The following is a 17,859-nucleotide window of genomic DNA, read 5'->3' on the forward strand; positions in this document are numbered from 1 at the left end:
CTTATAAAGGTAAAGGAACATTTTCTGTCTCCATGAAAAAAATTAGCCTGCCAGGACCTACACAGGTTTATGGTCAGGAGCTATAACCTTCTTTTATGGGATTTAAAAACAGCGAATGGTTCCCATTGATTTGGCTGTCACACCAAACCTAAGCAGAACTTTGCACTTTTCATCACTCTAGGAGAAACAAATGGACAAGTTGAGAGGAAAGTCATTCTGTACTCTGTGACTGGGTAGAAGTGGATGGTTCTTCCTCCTTTGCTTTTGTGTATTATCTGAAGAGTAGAATAGACAGCTTTCCTATCTCTTCAGGTCATTTCAACTTGCCGAGCATTAAAAAAACAAAAGTTTCTGCATAGTCCTAAGTAAAGTGAGCTTATTTCTGGCAACAGTTCTCTGTAGTCTCCATGAGATTTATTTACCAGCTACTCACTTTTCAAGCAGGAGCATCTATACTCTCAATCTGAATTTCGAGTTAGTTCAGTCAAGCTCCATCAGATGAAAAATGGAAAAGACTATTTGGGTTCTTTTTCCCCATGAGAAGATAATTTTCTTGCTTTGAGAACAGCTCTGTGACTTTATTTTAATGCTTCTTTTCTTAAAAGCTTGCAGCACTTCCCGCAACATCTACTTCCCTCCTAAAATACTTTGTAAATAGAAGTAGAGCCCTGAAATAGGTTATCCCTGTGACAGAGATTTTTTGAGCCTTTTGCTTTCTATTTCATTGTTCAAACTGTATCCTGTTGACATACAACATTAAACAAAAGTTGGGTTTTCCATGATGTTCAGTAGGCATAGGCCTGAATTTCCATAGCGTTTTGGTAAACTATTCGGGGAGAATAGGTTATTCTGGAAAAAGTGATATTTGCCAATATCTTATATTGGGAAGTGATTTTCCATCTGACCAGTTTCCTACCCTGTGATGAAAATTACAGCCATTTTGAAAAGCATTTTCTATTGGTTGGCTTCCTAGAAATTTTTGGTTGAATTTATTATGATTCCATATGAATTCCTAAATATCGAAAGTATTAGCTTGCAAGTTTAAGACTGTGAGGCAACCATTAATGTCCTCTTGTCAGAAAATGAAAGGAATTTCTGTAGAAAGTCAGTCTGAAAGTTACCACATATTCAAATATGTCTTTCCAGCCAAGTTAAATACTCTCAGAACAAATTTAAAGTCCCTTCTTACCCCACAGTGCCTGCAGAGATGACAGTGACATTGATTTTAGAGAGAAAACGAAGGAAAGGGCATTTGGAAAGTCGGTTGTTACTCCTTGACTATGTCAGAAAATTTAGAAGATTGGTGGCGGGGTGGGATGGAAGACAAATTGGGTGAATGAAAAGGAACTAGAAGTACCTTACAGTGTCTGTGATTGTGGAAACATATGGAGCCAATCATAGACCCTGCCAAAGAGACTAAACATTAGCATTTGGGTCAGACAAATGTGAGATATCCCCCCCCCCACTTTTTTGCATGATGAAAGATTTGAATGCAATCTTTCCCTGCCATTTCAATGCCTTTAGTCGAACTATGAGAACAGAGTTAGCAGCAAGATACTTCCTTCATGTTTCTCTTTACTTCCTTTCTTTTACTCCTCCCTCAAAATAAGGTTGGGTTGGAAAGCAAAGTTAGTGGTAGCAGTGGCATTAACAATATCCTGCCTGCTATAATTCACCACATAGAGCATGATGTGACATATTAAAAAATTATTCTAAGTAAAGTGAAAGTTTAGAACACTTTGGTAGTGACTATATTCCAGAGCTTAGACATCCTAAAGTCTGTGAATAAGCCAAAAAATAAAAAAATAAAAAAATAAAAAGAGAAAGAGAGAAAGAAAAGGAAAAATATGTACATATTCAGAGAGAGAAATTTCACAACAGCAAATTTCCTCTTTAAAAAAAAATTTTACATTCCAAGACTTCCATGTTCTGAATGATGCACCATAGCATGAGTTGAGCCAGAGGACTCATGCTTTTTATCTCATCTAGTTCTAAGCTCTGTACTTACTGAGCAGGTGATTGAATGAATCAGTCACTGCTATTTTCATTTTTTTTCTTCCAGAATATAGAATTTCTTTTAGCTAAATGCACATATGTTCCACGCATCTCTTTTTAAGTTCAAAATTAATTCATGACACCATAATATTGTAGTCTTATTTAGGTAGCAGGAATAATTTCTGCTAATTACAGTGTGAGAGAGACTGTTCACATTTCCTGACCCATTTACTCCAGTTTGTATGTGATCTCCCCATCTTTGGGAAGTTTCATCTGTCATTGCCACATTGTTTTCCCATTTCCATTATCTTTTATGAGCCATTAGCTATCTGCTGGAAGGTCAACACTGCTTACAGATTTCCATCTTTTTTTAAGGCTGAATAATGTGTGTGTGTGTGTGTGTGTGTAACATTTCCTTGTACATTCATCCATAAATGGAATTTATTTATGTATTTTTAAAATGTTTATTTATTTTGAGAGTGAGAGGGTGGGGGAGGAACAGAGAGAGAGAGAGGGAGAGAGAGAATCCCAAGGAGGCTCTGCGCTGTCAGCACAAAGCTCGATATGGGGATCGATCACACTAATTGTGAGATGATGACCTGAGCCAAAATCAAGAGCCAGATGTTTAATTGACTGAGCCACCATCATTGTGCCCCATCAGTGCACATATAGATTGTTTCCATATCTTGGCTATTGCGAATAATCCCATAAGGAGCATCAGAGAATTATTCATTCTTATAAAAGAAAGAAATCCTGCCATTTCCAACAACATTGATGAAATTGGAGTACATTAATGCTAAATGAATTAAGCCAGACACAAGTACTTCATGATCTCACTTATATGCAGAATCTAAAATAATCAAACTCATAGAAACAGAGAATAGAATTCTGGTTGCCAGGAGCTAGGGGAAGAGAGAAATGGGGAAATGTTGGTCAAATGGTATAAAGTTTTATTTATACAAGATGGATAAGTTCCAGCTAATGTACAACAATTTGACTCTAGTTAACAATATTATATAATATACTTGAAGATTGCTAAAATACTATATTTTTTTAATGCTTATTTATTTTTGAGAGAGAGAGAGAGACAGAGCACAAGCAGGAAAGGGACAGAGAGAGATGGAGAGACAGAATCAGAAGCAGGCTCCAGCCTGTGCTGACAGCTCAGAGCCTTACTCGGGGCTCAACCTTATGAGCCAAGAGATCATGACCTGAGCTGAAGTCAAGACACTTAATTAAATGAGTCACTCGGGCACCCCTAAAAGACTAAATCTTAAGTGATGTAACACATACCAAAAAAATTATGCCAGGTGATATGATATTTAAGTTTGTGGTGATTATTCCATAATGTATATGTATATCAAAAAATCAGTTTCTTAACCTTAAATATATAGCTTTTTTTTGGTCAAATCTCAGTAAAGCTGAGGGATAAAAAGTTTTCTAAAAAAGAAATAAACAAACACTGCTTACAGAGCCAAGAGGTCCTTGGCGATAAGTCGCTCCACCAATGAACCAGTAGAGTTTGCTCTTGATTTTGCATGTCTTAACCACATGTTCCAACATTAAAATAGGTGGATAAGGATCCATTCCATAGAGATATGAGAAAATAAAATTTGAAATACCGATAGTTTATATTAAGTAAGATTGGGTGATTTAGAATGATACACTCATTTGTCACACAGGCTATAAAATCTGTTAATACTAAGGATGCGAATAACATAAAGCAAATTGATAGATTATTAGAATAATGGCTGCCAGTGAATCACTCCCCCCGCTGTTTGCATACACTTGTGTAGTCCACTCCCACACTGATTCGGAGCTTGGCCATGTGATTGGCTTTAGCCAGTTAATCATTAGCAAATGTGACACAACTTGTGCTAACAGAACTTGTGCTCTGAGACCAGTGTTCTTGTAATGCTGATACTGTGTGAAGAAGTCTGGACTAAATTGCCGGAGACACATGACCCAGCTGACTGCCACCATGCACGTCTAGGCAAGGTAAAATCATTTCATATCATCCAGCCCCAGTTGAGCTGCCAGTTGAGGACAGCCACATGAATGAACCAAGACAATTTAGAAGACAAACTGAACCAAGCCCAAATTGCTGGTCGTGCATTAATAAATGGCAGCTGTTTGAAGCCACTATGTTTTGGGATGGTTTGTGACATAACAGTAGAATACTGATACAGTAAATACACATGGATTTTTTAAAAAGTTCTCCCTCCCTCTCTCTCTCTCTCTCTCTCTGTATCTTCCTTTATTAAATCTGATATAACTGTAAGTTTAAGGGTAGGTAATCCAGAGCTGGTACGGTGGGTTGATAATGTCATCAAGGGGCTTTCTATCTTTAGTGTCTTGGCTTGCTGTTCATGGCAAGATGGCTGCTCTGTCTTCAGGCCTCACATCTGTGCTTAGAGCAGGAAGAACCGACAGTGGCTCCACCAGCTGCTCTATTTCAGTCATTAGGAAATCTGAACTTTCTCTAACACACCTCCTAGAATTCTATGTTTCATTGGACAGGTGGCTGCTAGGGTGGCTGGCAAAGTAGATATTTAGCTTTTTTAGCCCCATTAGTGGATGCAGGGAAATAGGTTTGGGATGGCTGCTGTGTTAACCAGCCAACAGAGTCAGATATATTTCATTTCTTCTCACGTTGCTTTTATCCTCTTCAGTATTACATGAAACCCTAGAAAAGGAGTTGGGTACACCTGGTTTGTATCTATTCACCAGGTAGGTAATACCTCTTTGAGCCTCAGTTTCCTTATCACTAAAATGTGAAATAATGCTGCATACATCAAAAGTGTATTTTGAATATTGAATTATAATTTGGATAATCGTATAGACCTATGATACTCATTATAAGTAGGTCTGAGGTGTCGGTAAGTTTTCTATTGGCTGATTTGTTTCATAAGGCATTATCACTCTGGATGATCAAACAGGTGCATATTGGCTTTCATTTCATCTTATCTTCCCAGTTAATTAGAGTCAAATATCTTGATAGGCAAATTTGACTCTAGTTCCTGAATTTGTTCTGACTTTATGTAAAAATAGTGTAGAGATGAAAAAAGTGAAGAATAGTTTTTTTTTTTATCCCATTTGGTATATAAATTTAGGAATTAGAGCTATGGTATGAAGAGATAAGAGTTATGGATATGAATAATTTGGATTACAAGATTATGAGATAACATTGTGCGACACAATAGAAACTCCTCAGATAAGCGGCTATTTTTCCTGGTAATCTTTTTTTCAACACTGCCCACACAATTCTGGACTTTGCCATTTGAGATGACCAATTACCAATAAAATGCCTGAGGATTCATGAGACAAACAGCTTCCATCTTAATGTGGATCCCAGAATCTTAGGAATCATGATGAGGAAGAGTGAAAGTGTATGAGTTAGGATTTGCTGTGGTACCAACTAAACGGATATCTCAGTGGCTTAACGTAATATGCGTTTTTTTCTTCTTGCTCATATATATTACTGTGCAGGTCCATTGATTTTCCCAAGGCGACTTTCTTCCATTTAGTAACCAGTGCTGCAGGCCCCTTCCATTTTGTGGCAGAACCATTTGAGCATGTGGCCTTCATGGGCACAAGTAAGTAGGTGATTAGAGATGGAGGGAGCACACCAGCTTTAATGGTCTTCGCGTGTAAGTGACATTTGTTAATTCTAGAGAACAGGTGGAAATAAGAAGTTTCACATAGCCTAACATACCTGCAAGGGGGACAAGAAAATATAGGAAAAGTGTGGATCTTCAGCGAGCACCAAATGGTCCTTGCCACGGAGAAAACAGTTTCTTGGTAGTCGTAACTCTGAGGTTTAAGTAAGTGGGGTAACATTTGTAAAATGCTCAGTAGAATATCTGGTTCCATGAGGGCTGAGACGATGTCAGTTTTGTTCACCTCTATACGCCAGGCACTGGCAAATTGGAGAGACTACAGAGTGAATGAATGAAAGACAGAATGACTATGCAACTAAATAAATGAAGGAATAAACAGACAAGTACTAACTCCTTTTCTTCCAATCATATTTTATCATCTTTGACTATAGATAATAAAATTTGTCTTCATAGATTAACATAACATCCAACACATAGTGTATACTCAATAAATATCTGTTGATGATGACGTTGATGACAAGGCTAGTAGTTAATGGTCTATCTATGATTGCATTGAATGAATTTTTTTTTTCCTTCCACAAGAAGGGTTAAATTTTTAAATAGAATGAATTGTATCCTCTTCTGGAAGTTTGATTTATGTCCACTTTAGAAGTAAAATTTTGAAAAAACTGTGTTCAATTTTGAAATACCAGAACAAATGTTCACCATGTGCTGCACGAAGTTGAAGGCATTTAATATAACTGTACTGTCCATAGCACATTGCTTTTCTTTAAGAACATAAATTTGCTGAGCTGGGCCTTAGAGAACTGTTATTTGTTGACATGAATTCAACATGATCCCAACCTGCATAGTAAGAATGTTTTGATTCCTTTGCCAACTTGGATTCCTTTGCCAAGTTTTGCGGAACATGCTTTTTGGTCTTGGCAATCGCCTGCATTGTAGCTCTTCTATTCCTTCTAAGTTCCAGAGAGAGACATTAATTATTTTTCTCTGTTCTCCTGGGAGTCTTACACATGATATTACTAGAGAATAGCAGTAAGTAGATTGTTTTGCTGAGACATTTTAAGTTGAGATGGTACCAAGGATTTCTGCGAGTTGAAGACTAGTCTAAGTGGTTAATACTCAGCTGGTGTTTATCAAAGACTGTGGTTTTACCAATCACAGCAAACAAGTATATTGAGGTACTTATTTTTGTCCACGAAGACATGAAGTATACCTTTCCATTTTTATTCACAAGATGTGCTTCCTTGATTGAACCTAGATGAATGGGGAAACTTGGTGGATTTAGGGAGAAACGAAATTTGAAACACTGAGAAACATGAATTGAAGAAAATATTAGCATATGAGGATTTGGTATGGATGTTTCTGGCTGTCCATGTTGCAGTTGATGAAATGATGTGGGTTGTATAAACAGAGACCTTTCATTTAGTTGCAGAGCTGTATGCAAAGTTGCAGTTGAGACATGTTTGTTTGGTCTCTTTAAAAAGTACATTCATTCATTTCTTGAGTACTTACTGAGTACAAACTACATGCCAGGTGTTGTTCTAAGTTCTATGGATACAGCAATGACTAAAATGTTAAAACAAAATAAAATAAAACACACCGTCCTAAGGGAGAGTTTAAGGAACTTGCCCAAAGTTACACAGTTCCAAAATGATAGTGCTGGGATTTGAATTAGCCATCTGACTTACAGCCCATGCTATTAACTACTAAGTTTGGGTGCCTTCTTATTTTTTTAAATTAATGGATTAGAGCAATTTTAGGTTGACAGATAAAATTGAACAAAAAGTATAGAGATTTCTAATATACTCTCCCTCCACCCCATCAAAAAAAAAGAAAAAAAATGATTGTTGATTTTTGATGGAGAAAACAATGGAAAATGAATCCAACAGTAGTGTACCTAATGTATTTCCCTTCTCCTTTCTCTGTAATTGCATTACGGTAGAGGTAACTGAAAATGTTCCTAGTCCTAAATTATTCATTTATTCTTTTGAGAGATAATTCTAGAACCTCTTCCATGTATTATACTCAAACAGAGTGATGAATACACTGACACTGTTCCTGCCCTTATGGAGTTTATGGTAGAGTGTGAGCCCTGACATAAATAATATCAAAAATGAGTATATAAGATTACCAAAGACAGAGACTTCACAAGAAACATGGCAGACATTTTTTTGACTGGGAATTTATACAAGCCTTGTGTGAGGCCATAATACTTAAATGATACCTAAAGGGTGAATAAAAGTTTCTCTCACAGAGAAGAAGAGAGGGTGAGGGAAGGAGATCAAAATGCAGGGTTACTGACAAGGCAAAGAATTGGGAGCTTTCAAATATGAAGGAGCTGGGTTGGTAAAGGAAATGGAAAATGGCCAGAGAGATAGGAGAAAAGCCAGGGTACTTTGTTGTCAAAGTAGTCAAGAGAAAGTATAGTCATGTCAGGTCAAGTGAGTTTAAGATTTTTAAAAAAAGGCTATTAATTGGAGGCTGTTTGTTACCATTTTTGATATCAGCATTAACAAAAGGTTTATTTTAAATGATTTAAAATTGTTTTCAAGTGCATGTTTTCTTATCAAGAGCAATGTTCTTAGGTTTGAAGTACTGTACTGCCTTTGAAGGAAGTTGGTTACTTAACAGAAGGTGAGAAAACAGTAATAGTGTGTACAGATAATGTGATGAGCAGCGTGTGTAGAAGAAGAGAGAATAGTAGCTAGAAAGAGAGGTGGCATGGAGGGTGTTGTTTTTTCAGTCTGACACCAATTGGAGCAAGTTAAAATGTTGATTTCAGAGAACTAGGAAAGAGGGCAGTGGGGGAGGGAGAAGGAGAGGCTGAAAATGCAATTGGGAGGGAAAACTGAGGTGGCAGAAAGGAAGAATCTGGGCACCCATAGAGGGGTTGGCCTTTGTTAGCAGGAGCCTCACTTCCTTCAAAGTTATTGGAAAGAAAAAAGGAAAAGAAGAGTAAGGATTTAGTCAGTAGCTTTGACAGCAATATTAATAGTATTTAAGAAGTATGAGGCAAGAAATTAGTGTGGAGATGGGGAAGAAGACAGTGAATGGTGGTTATGGAGTGTGAGAGAGATAACTTCTTAGAAAAATGATGTTAAGTTTGCCAAGTAGTGTTGAGTAACCACCTGAACTGGTGACCAAGAATTTATAGTGATGTCAGCAAGTTGGAATCTAATTTCGGTGGACCTAGACATAAAATGATAAAGCTTATATAAGCTTTCTCTCTCAAATTACTTGGTCTCCAGTTGAGACTGATAGTGTTTCTGCAGACTTCTTCTGTTTGGTATGCCATCTTCTCTCTCATGTGACTTCCATTTTCTGGTCCAAGATGGTATTCCATTTCAACCAGCAGGAAGGGGGAAAGGGACAAAAAGGCTACATCCATCCATTCCCCCTTTAAACTTACTGTTAGAGAGAATGGACTGATTGAACTAATGACTTTGGAGACTGAGCAGTTTCAAGTGTTGGAAGTCCAGGATCTCACTGTGGGGATGCAGTGGCTGAGGTGATAGGAGGAAAACAGTCACTGGAGATGAGAAAGTCAAGAATCAAAGGAGCCATATTAGATGGGTCATTTACATGGACTCCGATATCTAGATGGATGGCAGAAATGGAGGAATAAAGACAAAGAGAGAACCCAGGACCCCCACGTCTTTGAGGAATAAAGGAGAAACTATGAAGACTGTAGAAAGCCACAGGGGAATTGGGAGCAATTAGAAGTTAGTGAATGTGACAATCATGTATGGGCTCTAAACTACATAAGGATGCAAATGAAGGTAGGAATGGCCTGATGGCTGGAAAGAAAGATGAAATATTAATGGATTGAGGATGTTAGATGGGGATAGTAGATCAAATGATTGAGAAAATAGGAAACGTCACAAAAGAAGCTTGGTTTTTATTAGAAAGAGATGGAATATGATTGTTATCCAACAAGACACCCAGGAATAATTTTCTTCATGTCAGCACACCTTGAGACTTGTCAACTTTCACAATATTTTTCTAAGATACACATGTGTAATAACGGGTGCCTGGGTGGCTCAGTCAGTTAAGCATCTGACTTTGGCTCAGGTCATGATCTGGCAGTTTGTGAGTCCAAGCCCCACATCAGGCTCTGTACTGACAGGTCAGAGCCTGGAGCCTGCTTCAGATTCTGTGTCTTCCTCTGTCTCTCTCTCCCCTGCTTGCTCATAGTCTCTCTCTCTCTCTCCCTTTCTCTCAAAAATGATAAATAAACATTAAAAAAAGTATAACAAAACATTTTGGGATTTTTTTTATCATCTGTGTTAATAAATCTGTGTTGACGCTTGAGTTAACACAGATTTGAACTGTGCTGGTCTGCTTACACATTAATTTTTCTTATATATACAGTTTAGTGCTGGAAATGTATTTTCTCTTTCTTAATAACGTTCTTTTCTCTAGCTTTATTGTAAGAATACAATATATAATGCATATAAGATACAAAATATGTGTTAATCATCTATGTTATTGGTAAGGCTTCCAGTCAACAGTAGGCTATTAATAATAAAGTTTTGGGGAAGCTGGAAGTTATAGATGAATTTTAGACTGAGGGTAGGAAGTTGGCACCTATAACCCCTGTGTTGATTAAGCGTCAACTGTATTGTTGGCTGCCCAAACATAACAAAATTTAATTTTTTTTTTACATCTTTATGATATATATCCTAATCATGTTGTTTTTTGGTCTTTACAGTTTCAAATATCTAAATCTTGCTCTGGTTATCCTCACAAATATGGCTTTGATTTTACTTCACTGCTTTATTTAAGTTATAAAATAAGGCATGTACATAGTATAAAAATATTTCAACAACACAGAAAGTTAAAAAATTAAAAGCCAAAAAGTTTTCCTCTGTTGAATTTCTACTTCTACTGTCACTCCTTAGAGACCATTGTCTTTATTTTTTATTCAAGTATAATGAACATACAGGATTATGTTAGTTTCAGGTGTACAATATGATTCAATAATTGTTTACGTTTCTCAGTGTTCATCAAGTTAAGTGTACTCTTAATCCACTTCACCTCTTTCACCCTACCGACCTCCCCTCAGGTAACCACCAGTTCTCTGTATTTAAGCCTCTTTTTCTGTTTGTCTTATTTTTTCTTTGTTCATTTGTTTCCTAAATACTACACATGAGTGAAATCATATGGTATTTGTCTTTCTCTGACTGACGTTTTCCACTTAGCATTACACCTTCTTGTTTCATCCATGTTGCAGATGGCAAGATTCCATTCTTTATGTGACTAATATCCCATTGTATTTGTTATCCATTCATTTATTAATGGACAATTGGGTTGTTTGCATTTCTTGGCTATTTTAAATAACACCGCAAGACACCGCAACACCGTGGTCTTGAAGTATTTCCAGAGCCTTCTTGGTGGTTAGTCTAGTCATTTAAAATAAATGTATTAATTCATATGCTTTTGGTATTTTTTTTTAACAAGGTATAATTGATACACATTGACTTACTGTGTTTGTAGAGTATTATGTACTGAAAGTTTGTGTCTTCCAAAAATTCATATGTTGAAGGTCGAAGTGGGGCCTTTGGGAGGTAATTGAGTTTAGATGAAGTCATGAGGGTAGTCTCTCCACGATCGGATTTGTGCCTTGTAAGAAGACGAAAAGACACTAGAACATCCTGTGTTATGTGAGGGTGCACTGAGAAGGCAGCTTTCCTCAAGCCAGGAAAAAAGACCAAGAACTGCATCTGCTGGCACCTTGATCTTGAATCTCCCAGCCTCCAGAATTGTGAGAAACTTCTGTTGTTTATGTCACCCAGTATATGAAGTTTTGTCATAGCATCTTAAACTGATGAAGACATATAGTTTCTGTTGACTGCCTGCCAAGAAAAATTAGGAATGTTAGCAATTTTAATTCTGATATCCTCCCCTACTCCTACTTTCTGTTTTTATTAATATTAGTTTAACAATTGTACTTAATATACTTAGCTCTCTATTAACAATTGTACTTAATATACTTAACCCAGTGTTTCTTTATCCTACACTCTGGACTGTCCTACTAAGTAATATAAAGAAGTATTGTAAGGAAGTGTCTCCCTGTCCTGTCTTTTCTCCTGCCCCCCCCCCTTCTCCTCCTCCTCTTCCTACCAATCTTAACATGTCAGAACTACATCTTTTACATCTCATTTTATGATCATAATTAATTCTTCAATGTTTACCCTTAGTTGATATAAAACTTTGAAAATTTTATACATAGAATTTTAAACATTCTGATTATATTAATATTATTAATTTTAGGATAAAAAATAAAAAAAAAGTTTGATCTCAAGAGGATGTGTCAAATGCGTATTCTTCATTCTTAAACACGACTGGTTACACAAGATGACACCCCATATTTGCTCCATATTTAGAACATGACTTGAAAGGTTTTTTTGCCTAGTTTCTGATAGTCTTGCTATTGTAGTTGATGGAGAACACATAGCTTCATCTTACTATCACATCCATGGAGCGGAGGCTCTTCCTGAAGACATTCTTTACCCAAACCCCCACATGCCTCCTGACTGCCATTCTTTGATTCTTTATTGTTGTTGTTATTTTTCACTTTACTTCTAAAGTTGTTCCATTGTGTCTAAGATGCCATGATTTCTCTCTGTTGGATTCCTCTTCTGGCTGAAAGAGATTTTCAAGTTTGTTTATTTTTGTTTTGCTTTTGTTTTTAGAAAGAATTCTTCCATGTCACTTTTAATTGATGCTTATTATCGTTCTGTTTTTTTCCTAATATGAAATGTTGATGATGAGAAAGAATGTTGATGCCATTTTGGTTCTTATTCTTTTACAGCTGACATGCTTTCTTTTGGGGATGATTTAAAATACTCTTTCAGTGGAGTGCCGAAATATCATCAAAATCTGTATGCCTGAAATTTTTTCATCAGTTCTGAAGACTTGAGATAAATTTTCTTCTATTTGATTATTTTCTCCCTTTATTGTCCTTGTTCTCTTATCTTTGGTTTTTAGATTAGGTTTGGACATTCTATATCTATCCCCTATGTATCTTAACATTCCTCTAATATTTCCCATTTGTTTATCCTTAGGACCATGATCTAGGGATTTTCCTTGAATTTATATGTACTTACTATGAATATGTCCTATATCTGTTCACATTCTGTTATTAGTCTCTTTAGTCTACATTTTATTTTGCAACCATTTTATTCATTTCCTGGATCTCTTTCTTGCTGTCTAATTGATCATTTTTTACAGTGCTTGTCTTATTACAGATGGTTCGTTCTTCAAATTTCTAAGAGGAAAATAAATAGCGTTTTTAAAAAAGCATTAGAAAGCACATTATATCTGTACCCTCTGGGTACATGCTTCTCTCGTCCACTTTGATCTCCCTCTTTGAAGTTGGGAATTTTCCTCCAATACAAGTGAACCTTGGTTGACTATTCATATTTACCAATGAAGAACTATATTGACGGTGTGCTATGTGGCCCGCATTTCTTTAGTGGTTGTCGAGCAAAGTCTCCTACTCTTAGAAGGCTGAATCTGTGTAGGGGTAAGAACCTGTCCTGGTACAGAGTTTGCTTTAGGGGTATGTGGACAGGAAGCCTATAGCCAGGCTCAGGGCTACCACTGGCACCAACCAAGCTAAAGAACATTTCATTTCAAGGTTTTATTTGCTGGAATTCTTAGGTGAAGAACACAGAATCCACTTCAGTTAGTTTAATTTAGAAGGGATTTATTAAGAGATATTAAATAACTCAGCTAATTGTTGAAGAGAGTTGGAGGGTCAGTTTCTAGGAGAAACCCTTAGAAACAAACAAACAAACAAACAAACAAACAATTGGAAGAACCTCACTGAAGGAAGCCTAATTGGGGAACAGCTGTCACCTGCACTGTAGAGCCCAAATTCACGCCCTATGCCCAACTCGCTCCTTTGTGTAGTCACGCCCAAATCGGAGTCTTGTACAGATACAACTGATTGGGGAACTAGTCACATATCTACATTCTAGTTGCAATGTAGGATAGAAAATAAGGGCTTTAAAAATTGTACCCTGGGAAGCAGTATTCACAATATAGGGGACCATGAAAAGTAGAGAAAGTGCTTGAGAGATTCTGAGCAGTCATAAATGTCCAATATCCCCTACATGGGGAAACATCCCATCTCCCGATCCAGCTGCCTTTCCTTTTCTACCCCAGTGGTCCAGTGACATTATACTTGTTTTATATCTCTCTCTAGTCCTAACATACATGCTAATGGACCCTTGAGAGATGAATCTTTCTTATAAGAAAGCCCTACTTGAGGCTTAAAAAGGGATTTATTGGTGCAGCCAGCTGAACAGAATAGGACATTGAAGGGGGAGACTAACCCTAGCCGTGCATAGTAAGTCCTTTTTTTTTTTTTTTAAATCTTCATTCATTTTTGAGAGAGACAGAGTATGAGCAGGGGAGGAGCAGAGAGAGAGGGAGACACAGAATCTGAAGCAGGCTCTGGGCCCCGAGCCATCAGCACAGAGCCCGACGCAGGGCTTGAACCCACAAACCGGGAAATCATGACCTGAGCTGAAGTTGGACACTCAAGCGACTGAGCCACCCAGATGCCTCCCCATAATAAGTCCTTTAAGTAATTATTCTAATTCCTGCTCCAAGTTTGCTTGCACTCCCTCTATCTGCTGGGCCTCTGGGGGACTCCACCAGGAAGCATTGTGCCTACCTCCACTGCAGGCTCTTTTGTCTCTTAGCTAGTCTAACTTTTACATCACTAAGACCCATCTAACTGCTGTCTTGCAGAAATTTGTCGAAGTTTCTGGCTTGCTGATTACATACTTCCTCTTTCTCTGCTATTACGGGTAGATTATTCTTGCGTATCTCTACTAACATTTCACTAGGACTTTGGAAGGAATTGGAGGTAAATGTGGGGGGTTTAGACAACTATTTTTTACAAACTTTAGTCCATATTTTAGAAAAAGAAAAAGTCTCATAGCCAGTACTCTGTCTTCTTTCCCATGTTTCCCCTCTATATTGTCTACCTAGGTGTTGGTAGAGTTTTTCTGTAAAGAGTCCATAGTGAATATTTCAGGAATTATTAGCTCTATGGTATAGATTACAACTTCTCAAACCTGTGATTATAGTGTAAATGCAGCCATAGACAAAACATTAAGAAATAGGCACAGCCGTATTCCAGTAAAACTTTATTTTCAAAAAAAGATGTGGCCAATAGACCATAGCTTGCCTACCCCTCTTCCACGTGAAAGGTCCTGACAGTTTCAGTGTTGGACAAGAAATGAAGTATTCGAGGATGCACCTGTCTTTCTTATTGGATTAATCCAGTTAAACCAATTAACTGCCTAAAATTCACATCGTCCATAGATATTTAAGGTATGTTAGCTGGAAAAAAATGTAGCTTTAAGAATATATCATTCTACCCACAAAATACTTTGTTTTACTGTTTTCTTATGCCGGTGAATGACGTAATTTCCAGCAGACTTCTTTGTGACATTGCTGTTTGCAATATGAATGCAGCATTTTAAAAGACTCTTTTTTTTTTTTTTTGGCGTCTAGCACACTGATATCACAAATAGTTTCCTCAGAAATTAACATATTTACATGTAGAGGAGAAGAAAGGGTATGTCTCCAAAATGAACACGAGGAGCCCAGCACTGTAAGGTTGCACGCACACCTGGGAAATTAGCATATGAGGGGGCACAGCAGCAAAACACTATTCACTATTGTTTTCACCTGACTTTAAACTTCACTGGGAAACCTACTAAAGTTTGGAGGCAGGAGAAGGGCAGACATGTGGAGAGTAGCTATAATGTAAAGTGTTTTGAAGTTTAAATAGATCAGAAAGTTGCTGAAAACCTCTTTTCCCCACACTTTTACTAAGGTGGATTTGTGGACAGAAGCAGATTATATTTCCCTCTTTCATTTAATCTGTGCAATGCTTCAACACCAATAAAAATCCCTTTAACTTAGATGTTCAGCTTGACATTTGTATAAGCAAACCGAAGAGAGAAAATTTAGCTGTGAGGTTGTGTTGGAAAGAGGAGTGAACCTTAGGGGGTAGGGCGTTAATCCTCCAGGTGAGGGAAAATGTTCCCGTTCAGCAGAACAGATTCTCTTGCTTTGTCAGTTGCTTGTCTTGCTGTGGACACCGATGGTGCTCTTTGGGAGCTGCTTTTGAATGAGAAGTCTGTGCTCCTCACTTCCTAGGCAGCATCACCCCCATGCTTTGCACTGGGACTTTCACCTGCACCCCCCTCTTGAACATCACTAACTTCCTAACCGGCAACTTCAATGGACTGGACTTTATCTTTTTTTGATGAACAAGTGGCTTGTGATCTTTTCCTTTATGAACTCGAATATTTCTTAAACCCTTCTGTTTCTGGTTTTCTTCATAAATCTTTCCTTACCCTAGCAATTAGAATACTTGTCCTATGCTTCTGTCCTTAAATATAAGAGGTTTTGGGGTGCCTGGGTGGCTCAGTCGGTTAAGCGACCAACTTCGGATCAGGTCACAATCTCGCAGTTCTTGGGTTCGAGCTCTGGGTTGACAGCTTGGAGCCTAGAGCCTGCTTCGCATTTTGTGTCTCCCTCTGTCTCTTTGCCCCTTCCCTGCTCACACTTTGTCTCTGTCTCTCAAAAATAAAGAAAATGTTAAAACTTTTTTTTTTAAACATAAGAGTTTTTACCAAAATTTAGTGCCATGGTAATAGTGAGAGACTATATTGCATGGTGATTCTGAGCATTGATATCCCAACCGAGATGGTGTGGCTTCAGATCCCAACTTGGGCATTTACGAGCTAACGACCGTGAGCAAATCCCTTAACCCCAACGTACCTCAGTTTTTTTCATCTTTAGAATGAAGCCAGTGATAACATTTATCTCAATGGATTTATGTAGATTTACTGAGGAAAAACTGTGTAATGGGGCACCTGGGTGGCTCGGTTGAGCGTCCAACTTCGGCTCAGGTCATGATCTCATGGTTGGTGAGTTAAAGCCCCATATTGGGCTCACTGTTGTCAGCACAGAGCCTGCTACAGATCCTCTGTTCCCTTCTCTCTCTGCCCCTCCCCCTGCTGATGTGCATGTGCCTGCTTTGTCTCTCCAAAATAGAACAAAACTGCATAATGTAGTGTTTCTAATACTATAACATATGTACCATCAAATGGGAATCTTGATGAAATGTAGATTCTGATTCAGTCATTTCACATGGCACCAGAAAGTTTGTATTTCTTTTTTTTTTTTTTAATGATTTTATTTAATTAGAGAGTGTGCCCAAGTGGGGGAGGGGCAGAAAGAGAAGGAGAGAGAGAGAATCCCAAGCGAGCTCCTCGCTGTCCAGCTTGGAGCCCAGCACGGGGCTAGATCCCAGGAATCGTGACATCATGACCTGAGCCAAAATGAAGAGTGGGAGTTTTAACTTACTGAGCCACCAAGACGCCCCCAGAAAGTTTGTATTTCTGACAGACTCCCAGGTGATATAGGTGTGGCTGGTTTGCAGACACATCTGAGTAGTAAGGGGAAGAAATGCTTAAAACCAAGTCTGACACTATAGAAATGTTGCTATCATCATTGTCTTCAGTATCACATTCCTCTTACTTGGAAACGTTATCTCTGGGTCTCTCTCTCCCTCTGTGTTTCTCTCTCTTTTAATCTCATTTATGGCCTTCATCCTATAAGAATGAAAGCTTTGTAAGTGCAGAGATCTTATTCACCTTATTAGATCTACAAGTCCAGTAAATATTTGTTGGAGAAAAGGAATCAAAGGAGGGAAAGAAGGACAGTAGAATAATATTCCATGTGAATAACTCAGCGGTTATCCCCAGATCTGACTTCTTTCCAGAATTCCACTGCCACACTACTGACTCTGTTACATGCCTCCATCTGGAAGTGCCCCAGGCCCCTCTTACTCAGTCCTTAACCAAATTTACTGATTATTCATTCCAGTTTTCTCCTTCCATCCCTCTTTTCTCCAAATACATGACTCTGGTATATTTTCTGTTTCTCTTTATGGTGCTCCCACATTTTAAACATTTCTTTTGTTACTGCCATTTTCTCTAAAAGGAGAGTCCTGAGCCCATCTCTACCTGTCACAGCAGTAGATACTCTTGATGGCTCATTGCACACCCCTCCTCCCTCAAGGAACCTTCCAGGGGGCCCCAATAGATGTATACTCTCCAGCACCAATCATACTGCAGATGGTTCCTTTTTTATGGCCCAAATCTAATTGTATAATAGGCCATACACGTAACCCCACTTTAGTCAC

The 17,859-nt window shown here is 38.0% G+C and overlaps 1 long non-coding RNA gene across 1 annotated transcript in view; it reads left to right on the forward strand.

The window, feature by feature from the left end:
- Nucleotides 1-3,669: 3,669 nt before the first annotated feature.
- The window catches only part of LOC125922028 (uncharacterized), a 91,845-nt gene continuing 77,655 nt past the window's right edge, over nt 3,670-17,859 (forward strand). The window contains exon 1 of the long non-coding RNA XR_007457560.1: nt 3,670-3,993. This is a non-coding gene — a long non-coding RNA (uncharacterized LOC125922028). The remainder of the gene's footprint in view (nt 3,994-17,859) is intronic.

This window comes from Panthera uncia, chromosome C2, assembly GCF_023721935.1.
Source record: "Panthera uncia isolate 11264 chromosome C2, Puncia_PCG_1.0, whole genome shotgun sequence".
In the NCBI taxonomy this organism is placed as follows: Eukaryota; Metazoa; Chordata; class Mammalia; order Carnivora; family Felidae; genus Panthera; species Panthera uncia.